General features: G+C 31.6%; 1 long non-coding RNA gene across 1 annotated transcript; it reads left to right on the top strand.

Moving 5' to 3' along the window:
* The first annotated feature begins 31 nt into the window (after positions 1 to 31).
* Positions 32 to 1,017, top strand: LOC107879722. The gene is made up of 3 exons (XR_001677096.2): positions 32 to 169; positions 302 to 397; positions 852 to 1,017. It is a non-coding gene; the product is annotated as an uncharacterized LOC107879722 (long non-coding RNA).
* The last annotated feature ends 9,964 nt before the right edge of the window (positions 1,018 to 10,981 follow it).

The following is a 10,981-nucleotide window of genomic DNA, read 5'->3' as shown; positions in this document are numbered from 1 at the left end:
GAGAGAGAGAGAGAGAGATTTAAAAAAAAAGATCAATAAGATGAATATTGCAATTTTTTTAAGGCACTCCGATGAATGAAAAACTAAAATACAATATGCAGGAAACAAAAGTGAAGAATTGTTGTTGCTAAAACAATAACTTATTTGTGGTTGATTTCGTCAATTGCAGGTGAATGAAATATTGATAGATCTCTAAAAATAATTAATGTCCTTTATGTTGTCGATGCCAATGACTCATCGATTGTTATTAGGAATGATGATGGTCTTAATTTATATATCAAATTGAAGAAATTGCTTTCAGGTTTCATAACGTATCTGTTATGCATAACAACGATGGATAGAATTTGAGAGGATATCCAATTTGATAGAGAAATTGGAGCTGTGATTTGTGTGGAAGGTATGAAAACAGATGCTTTGACTCTTTCTGTTGTTGAGACACAAAATTAATTTTCCGTCAGCATTAACAAATTAATGTAGCATGAATGCTCTTGCTGTTATGTATGTGTTATGAATATTGATTTGATGTTGCTATTATGAGTTTAATCATGTTTTTTGTATTCTAATTTAAGTAGATCATTGTGATGGAGATTGTCAATTTATTGATCTTGTAAAGGCATTTATGATTTGTATTGAGATATTTTGTATGTTAATACCAAATATAATTTTTTTTATTATACTGATGTTTATTTATTTTGTATATCAATTCGATTTTTGATGTCAATGTATTTTAAATAATGACTATTTTGTATGTATAGAATAGATACGGCATAATGTTATGTATATAAAATTTTATTTTAATTTTATGAAAAGATGACTGTTTTAATACAAACTTTCAATTGTTTTAATATCAGATAAGAAGGATTGACATGTTTCTGAAAGTTTGAATGAGGAAGAAGTCCAGCCACCAAAATATACAAGATCACTTGAAATACTAAAGAAAGGCAGGATTAAGAGATCTAGCGACACTTTATCGTCAAGCACAAATTGTTGTGGATGTTGCAAACAAGCGGATCACAATAGGCGCTCTTGTAACTTTTTTTCGAAAGAGAGTTGATTTGTAATGGAATGTATGATGGTTGGTTAATCACTCATTGGTCATTATTTATTTTTTCTTTAATGTTGATTGAACAATTTTAATTTAAAAATAACACGATGACATGCAATTACTTTGAAATTTGTTATGTCAATAATATTAGTTTTATTAACTTGTTTAGTGTAGTAGCTATATTTAATTGGTAGTTTGATGAATATGCGATTGAATAGTAGCTACACATACATATTTACATACATAACAATATTTTTGTATATGTTATCATATACATAACTACTGTCATGTATGAAGGATTACACATAATAATGAGATTCAGTTGTCAGTCCATATACATAACAATAATTATGTATGTGTTTATCAAATACATGGCATTGTTATGTATAAAGTCATACACATAAGGATGAGATTCAGTGTTTTCAATTCATTTTTGGATGTTATATTACTCCATTGACATATCATGATGTTATGTGAGTGGGATATCCGAGATCATTATATCATAGTCATAAGCATACGATATATCTTATTCGAGTGAGATGTGATTGTTATGTATATGGTCTATCCTAAAATTTTTAATTTATCTACAAAATAATTTTTATGCATAGCTTTTAAATATGTTTATATGAAAACCACATATATAACTGAAAAATACATACACATAGCCTATACATACCAAACAATACTTTGATGAATATATGATTGTTGTGTAGCTAGGTAATTCACACATATATACAAATAAATACATAACAATATTTATGTATGTGATTATCAAATACATGATATTATTCTTTATAAAGTCATACACATAAGAATGGAATTTAGTTTTTTTTCATTTATTTATGGGTGTTACATTACTCCAGTGACATATCATGAAATTATGTGAGGGGATATCTGAGATCATTAGATGATACTCATATATGTACGAATATGCCATTCAAGTGGGCTATGAGATACCATATGCATAGAAAAGTGTTTTGTATATTGTATACCATGAAATTTTCAATTCATATACACAATAATTTTTTTAGCCCAACAATTCAGTACATATACACAACAATTTGTAATTTTCAACAATTTAGTTTATACACACAATAATTTAGCCTCTCTCTCTCTATATATAAATATATACCCGTTGTGTGAATTTTTTTTCATACATATCTTTTAAAAATGTGTGTGTATGTGTGTGTGTGTATATATATGTGTGTATAATATTCTTATATATATAAGATATCTTATTTCATATTATTAACTTATATGTATATGAAGTCATAGACATAGGATATGAGATTTAGGCTCAGGTACCTTTCTAATTACTACACACACACACACACACACACACACACACATATATATATATATATATATATATATATATATAGGGGAGCAGATACGTTTATAAAAATCATATAAACGATGTGTTACATATGTCCTACCATAATTGCTATGTATATAACTTACACATACCTGACTTATAAATATTTTTATATGAAAATTATTTACATTACTGAAAAGAGCATATACATAACCTAGTACAAGTAATAGACATACTAATGATATGTATATGATAAACACATACATAACTACTATTATGTTTATGAATTGACAACTAGTAACAACACCCACAATACTTAAAAAAAATAGAAATCTTGAACAAAATAACAAGCAGATTTAAAAACAAAAATAAAAATTTTTTTGGTACATGAAGACGTGAAGTATCCTTTTTTTGTCTTTTTAATGATTATTTTATTTGATTTTTTGAACTTTGGACAATAATTTTTCTCAACTTTTTCATCTTAAGGGGGTCGTTGTGATGTTTTGATCGATTTCACTGACACTAGAGTCCTTGTAATCAAAATTTTCAGGAATAAGTTCAATACTCTAATTTATTTGTTCATTATGCTCTAAGTGAGTTAATCCTAAGCTAAATAATGGAGAATCATCCATTAAAAAGTAATAGTTACTGAATAAACGACATACAAAAACTTATTTAGTCAAAACCTTGATTTGATAAAGTAGAAAAAAAATCTTACTAACCTTCAACCTTAAATTTAAGAATCTCATTAATGGAGTTTCTGAAAAAAAATTTCACTGAAGAAGAGATTGAATCAAATATGATTGAGAATTCAAAATTGATAAGTCTTATTTCTCCTTGATTGTAGGCATCTTTCAAGGAGTGAAATCCGTAAAAAGATAATAGTAAAGTAACATATATGTACTTTTAGAGAGAGAAATTGAAAAAGTAAAATTTTTGTAATATGTTTTGAGAGTTGGAATTTTCTTTAATAAGTGATACTTAAGTTGTGGCTTTATGTAATTTTTTAGAAATAATAATGAATAAAAAAGAAGAATAGAGAGAGAATAGAGAGTAATTCTTATTTATCTTGAGAGATTTCTTGATGGGTTAAATTACAATGAAGGAAACCTCTTTATTTATACGGAAAAACTAATCTTGCGGTTTCTAACTTTTTCATAAATAGATATTCACTATATATGGTAAAGCAGACATTCACTATATATGATAATTAGACATTCACTATATATGGTAATATATTTATAAAACTCCCCCTTGAATATCTAAATTATAGATAATGTGCATCGTTAAAACCTTACTAGAAAAAACCCAGTGGAAAAAAAATCTAGTGAAGGAAAAAGTGTACACATATCTAACAATACACATATAGGTTGCCTCATTAAAAACCTTACAAGGAAAATCCAGTGGGACAAAACCTTATAAGGGAAAAAGAGTACAACGCAGATTAACTCCTCCTAATGAGAACATCCTTGAGCTTTTGCATCCCGATCTTGTGCATCATAATCTTAAAAGTTGCAGTTGAAAGAGACTTAGTGAATAAATCATTCATATTGTCACTTGAATGAATCTGTTACACGTTAATATCACCATTCTTTTATAGATCATGTGTATAGAAATGCTTTGGCGAAATGTGCTTCATTCTATCTCCTTGAGTCCTCCCTTAAGTTGTATTGTGCATGCTACATTATCCTAAAAAAATCATAGTTACTTTGTTATGTTTCAAACCACATTTTTTGCGAATGAGATGTATCGTGGACCTCAATCACACACACTCTGGGCTTGCTTCACGAATAGCTATTACCTCAGCATGATTCGATGAAGTAGGTATGATAGACTGTTTTATATATCTCTAAGTTATGACAGTACCCCCACATATGAACACATAGCTTATTTGAGATCGAGCTTTATATGAGTCAGATAAGTACCCAACATCAGCATAACCAACAAGACCAGGACTACAATCTTTAGAATAAAATAAGTCCATATATTTGATCTCATTTTGATGTCTTCTAATAGGAGCAGAACTATACCTTGCTAATAAATTGATCAAAAGGCTATATCGGGTCTTGTAGTAGTTACATGATGCATTAGTACACCAATTGCACTAAGATATATAACCAATCTAATTCGGTATATTTCTCATTCCAAAAAATAATCTATTACTTTTGAAAACTCTCCAAGAGTTTCAATAATTTTCAAGATTTAAGCTTATACAGTCTAAGGATTATAAATAAATTTCCCAAAAATTTCTATATTCTTTAAACATTTTGAATCCTTAAGAAGTTTCCATATAAATTTTGTCAACTGATAATATTCAACATTTCATGTGTGACATCTTCAAGTATTTGGACTGAAAATCAAACAAGTTTTATGCTTACCAAGATGCATCCTTTTATATTACTTGATAAATATTTCTTTGTCAGCATGCTTAAATAAACATAGAGTATAGATCCTTGTAATCTTATACAATATTGCATCAATATTGTATCAATGATATTGATGATATATCATTTCGTGTCGATTCACAGTGTGAAATAATATTTTGAGATCTCATCACTTCATTATTTTCTGGTACCTGAACCTCTCATAAGGTTTCATAAGGTGTTATGTCATGGACTCTTCCAGAGCACATTGACTTCTTATTATGATTATTTGTTCCTTATCCTTTTCAAGGTTATTTTATTTGGAATCGATTTGTCTACCACACTTCATGCATGGGTAGACTTTATCTTTTATGGACACAAAATAGGAGCGCTTGCTTCTTAAAATGAGATGTTTTTGGCATTCGACTTAAATTATCTTTTGAATGAGGATCTGATGATAATTCCTAACATATTTCATAGCTGTTTATAATCTCCCCTTATGTTAGAAAAACTAACATGTATCCTCCATCTTCATTGAGAAATCTATCTTTGTGCATCATGGTATATTTATTAATTGCATACCGCAAATAAAAACTATTAGATGGACAATATGTGGTTCCTGACTCAGAATCGACTTTAAAGGGAAATTAATTATAATTTATTGGTTTGATGCATACAAATAATTTTGTATATAAAATATCATATTTCAAACCCATATATGAAGTTCGGTTCTCATTAGCAATGGTTCAACTATTTATCAAAGACATTCAATGTCAAACCATCATCATCAAGATGAATTAACTTCATTACACAATCTGAAAATTATACTTTTATCTCAGTTTATTGAGCAACCAACTTTATGAATGTCAAACTGCAGGTTGACAATAATTGTACATTTGATCATCTTATTGATGCTTTTTTTCAACACGTCACATGATAGGTGAACGGACCCTTATTTCCCTTTTGTATTTTTCAGATTTTGAGAAATAAAATCACAGCATTAGTTGGTCCAACCAACTTATCATAAGAACAAGTAAAATTAAAAGTTCATGAAGAATTTTCTAGTTATTGAATATATGTTTAATACTTACTATGCACATCATTGGGATTTCCTAATTGTTCATGTCAATTTATGAACTTTTATGCTAGTAAATTTTAAGTTTACCTTGACATGTACTTTTTTCTTTAGTAAATTCCAAATTTACTATTATATGCAATAAATTTCAGATTTACTACTTTAGAAGTAGATTTCAAAATAACTCTTCTCTGTTATTCTGCCTCTTTCGGAGGTGAGTTGTGATACCATCACAATCAAGTACACGTTTGTATTGATAAGCTTCTCATTTCTAAGAATGAAATATAATCATGTCTTAAGCCTATCAAATTGTGATTGCTTATAGCCTCTTTCATGATATTGCTATTTCAGGAGCAAATTGAGGCATACATATAATGTAGAGAATTTTTCTTTTAACATTCAAAGTATATCATATAATGGTACCACATTCAATTCAAGAATGGAGAAAATTATCATCTTTCAGACTTACCACATTGTAACGCCCCGAGTATGGTACCCCGGACCCTACACGGTTCTCATAATCCTAAAAGACCACAAGATAACCCATGAATGATATCTATAACTGAGCATTGAATAATAATACTAACATAAATGCGGAAATATAGAATGAAAGGCCATAAGGTTCAATACTGAAAACATGGTATGATAATACCAAAACTGAACATAAATACTAAAAATACTGATGTTTGAATATCTAGCCTAGAAACCTCTAGACTATATGAATAAGGAGTTAATGGGATAATCCCCCAACTAACTCTATCTATTGAATACTAAATGTGATGAATAAATAAAATAATATTACATCCTCAGATGATGATGACTCACTGCTAGTCTTTCTGTTGAACGTCTGACCTACTAAGGATGCTCTGGAGCTCGTACATCTGAACCTATGGTATAAAACACCATAGCTCAAAAGAAAAGTATGCGACAGTACGTGCGAATGTACTGGTACGCAAAGTTAGGTAATGCTGAATATAAGGGTTCATATGCATGAACTAAAAACAGACTGATTAACATAAACATGACTGCGTGAGAATACATACATGATTACAAAACTATAACTGAAATCACAAGGATTCTGAATACTGAGTTTTCTGATAACATGAATTACTGATACTGATATAACTGAAAACTGAGTTGTCTGTGTTTGATAGTCCTAATTATGATGGAACTAGCTGAGTTTCGTACTGAGCTGGTGACTATATCTGACCGTCCTAAAATCTATAGAACTATCTGAGTTCTAGTCTGAAGATGGAAACTAAGGCTGTGGGAGGTAGTCATCTAACTGACATGCCCCAAATAAGATAATATAGCTGAGTTGAAGTCCAATCTGTAACCCCAATTGAAAGGGTATTAATATCGCGCCACTAGTAAAGACAAGTTGTGAGTGACTCTCATCTGACACTGTCCCCAAAGAATAACGGTGAGATCCTCATCTGATAGAGTTAACCCACCTCAGTAAACCTCAACAATCAGTGTTATTGTCTTAAACTATGCTGACTATATAGTTCTGGAATGCAAGGATTGTTCCTAAGGGTCAAACTCTCTGCTGTCAATGTGTGCCCTCATCCTTGAATTTACTCAATGCTGAATCCTACTCCCAACTAAATAGACACTGAAATGATTAAGCTGAACTGAATTGGACTGAGTTTTCTGAGTTCCGTTGACTGACGGAATACTACTGAGATTTGATAATTGACTGAAATTACTGAGTACTGAGTAGGAATACACTGATATGAATTTACTGAGTTTTTCTGAGTCATGTGACTGACGAAATTCTACTGATCATGGCTTGACTGAGAGTATCTTGAATACTGACACTGGATCTAGGCACACAACTAAATTATGGGGTATTAAATACCCCAGGACTCGATAGCATGAAACTGGCAAGACACGATACTTCTTTGAACACATGACATAGTCCACAATTCATAATACAATCATTGAGGGATGTCATGAACCATTCGCAAGTCATAAGCTAACACATGAATAGGAATGCATACTAACATAACATAATTTCACAAATCCATACTTATTAGCATTCAACTAAATCATTACAAGACATAACTAAGGCATGGAGAGTCATTTTGAACATGTAATTATTGCCGAAGTTCATCATTTAGATCAATAAAGGATCATAAAACATAATTCTACTCAACTGGGCATTTTATCAAACACATGGGATGCATATACTTGGGCTTAGGAATAAATATTAAACAATTACATCATGGATACATTAATCAACTTAATTTCATGAAATTCAACCCACATGTTCACATAAATTTATGACAATCATTAAAGATCTCAACTTGCAATCACACAACAACATTAACATGGGTACATCCTAACCCACAACATGAAAATCATGATTCAACTTTTTAAAGGAGGATTCTTGAACTCCAAGGGTGGAAGGACCCTTGGATGAACGCATTACATACCTTGGATGCAAATTTCTTAAAGCTTAATGGAGGTAAGCTTGAGTTCTAGATTTGAAGTTAATCACCTAGGGTTTTCTTGTTCTTGAAAAATTGTGAAATAGTGAATGTATTTAGGCAAAAAGGGGATAAATTTCATGTTATGAGGGTTGAAGTTAGGGGGAAAAAGACCTAATTAACCTTAAGGATGCAATCATTTGATGACTGAAAACTGGGCACCGATGCGATTATCGACGCGGTATGTTGATGGCATCGATATGATACTCAACGCGTGTGCTATGATCATGTCGTGTATCAGGAGTTTGACTCTAGCAACCTGGAACAATATTAACCAATGCGATAGGCAATGCGGTGTGCCAAGATCGCGTTGGTTCACTGTTTTGGGATTCCAAACGTGATCTAAAAATGGTCAAAAAAATTTGAAACTTGTCCGGAAATACCTATTGACCTTCCTGATCATGAATTAACAAAAGTATAGACCATTAAAGGACATTAAGGTCATGAAATGAGATTGCCAACTTTTGAAGGCTAAAAATAAACTAAGTCTAGAAATTTAGCTAGAATTTTCTAAGCCTGGGACCCCTTGACAAGCTTAAAGGACTGAATTAAGCTAGGAATTTCGTGGGGTCTTATAATATCTCCCCTATGGGAACATTCATCCTCGACTAAGACTGACTGAGATGGGAGAAAAGATAAGATGAAGTACATACTAAACATGAACAACAGAAACATGATTACATGGCTGAAATGACTGATAAGCTGAGTGTATGATAATGCAATATATTACACTCTTGAACGGGTGTAAGTGATCGTTGTCAATATAAAACCCAACTAGGTTGGGGTTAAATCCCACAGTGAATAAGGTGTGAACCCAAGTTGTTTGCGATTTAATTCACTAATAGTTTAATGTTTCCGGAAATAGGGGGTTTAAGTTTCATGAATAATTATTTGTCACTTTAATTTCGATGTTTGTAATCAAGATTTTATGAAATAACTAGAATTATGTTCACTAGTGCTTACGGTACATGACAGATGCTAAAGGTAATTCAAGATTCTCATGGTGGGTAGGATAACAAGCTATCTTTATTGATGTTATGATCAAATGTCTCTCGACCTACTTAAGCTTTAATTTCCTAATCCTTTCAGACTTAGGGAATTTCAATTCATTGCCCAGATTTTACCTTAGGTTAACCAACCTTGTTACAGCGCTAATTATGAAATAAAGTATTTCCGAGTCCTTGTTGATAATTCACTTCCCACTATATTTTATTTCTTTCTCAAGAAAATCAAAGCAGGCGTGTCTACTATTTGCAACCAACATACGTTAATTAAAGCTTCAGAATTATCAAGAAATCCTACCACCTATTGAATCTTGAATACTTAGCACCTTATCAAGACCTAACCCTAGATCCCATAATTCAGGTTAATAGAGTTTAGCCACTCATGATTCAATAAACAAGTACACAGGTTAAATTTATAGTTGGGCAGATTAACTTACAACGGTGATGAAAATCAAGAAGTGTAACTTGAACTGAATCTTAACACAAAACTCCCAAAATATTAACGATAATCTTCTCTCAACAATAATGTTGTAGAGCGTATTGGAACTCGAGAGAGAGAAAAATCATGCATAATGTATATTGCAAGATATGTCAATGATAATTAGAAAACCCTAAAAGCTGCTATTTATACTTGGGTCTAATTAAGAAAATAAAATAACAACTTAAGTAAATTTCTCAGACAGGTGATGCCATTAGGTGACACCTTATCAAGGGTCTGACACTTTTTTAGGAATGGCATCAGATTTTATTTAATGTTGACAAGATCCTCTTAAGGTTGACAATGTGGATGACGATGTTTCAGGAGTCTGATGACGTATCATGGATGTCGTCAGCTCCTCTTCCCTTTTTATAATTTCTGCCTAAGGCTGACGATGATCCTGACACCTTATCACCACTTTGGCGCCTTATCACAAAATATCGTTATAACTTCTCTTTGACTCCTATTCTCTGGTTAAGTCTGACGGTGGCCTTGATAGCTTATCACCAGGATGACGACTTATCATGAATGTCATCAGCCATACTTGTCCTTTATTTGCTTCAGAATTCAACCTTTTGCTTCCATTATTATTGGTTCCCCTGCAGCTTATCTTTTACTGCAAAATTAATGTAAAACCAATCAAATACGACAAAAGTTGCTTAAAACTTCATAATTATTAATGGATGAAAGCATAAAATGTGTTTGCATTTGCTCACATATCAATACCCTCAACTTAGAACAATTGCTTATCCTCAAGCAACTAAACACAACCAAGACGATACAGAGCACTTTCAGCTGTCAGTTATTCACTTAAGCTCAAAACATATTGGCCATCTCCAAGGTTAGTCAAATTAAAAGCAATTGTGTCTATTATTGAAAACAACCATGCAACTCAAAAGGATCGAGATATGGCAAAAATTTAACAATAACAACCAAGCATATACCCAGATTACACTATCCGAACAAGTCAATGACTAGAAACATACCTGTTGTGCCCTCACAACAAAGAAATCCCCTTTTCACTCATAGCAGAATTCACATACATAACTTAGGGATAATCACAAGACTCACTCTCAGAATGAAGTTCCAAACATTGCATGTCAAATGCCATAGGCTTGCCCTTATAGTCGGTACCTAAGTCTTCAGACAGGTCAGTTAGGATTACTATAGGGCTTTTCTTAAGCTTGTTACGTTGGTCAGGTGCTGGTA

This window comes from Capsicum annuum, chromosome 8 (genome assembly GCF_002878395.1).
Source record: "Capsicum annuum cultivar UCD-10X-F1 chromosome 8, UCD10Xv1.1, whole genome shotgun sequence".
NCBI classification, from domain to species: domain Eukaryota; kingdom Viridiplantae; phylum Streptophyta; class Magnoliopsida; order Solanales; family Solanaceae; genus Capsicum; species Capsicum annuum.
This window is presented reverse-complemented; position numbering and strand designations above follow the sequence as displayed.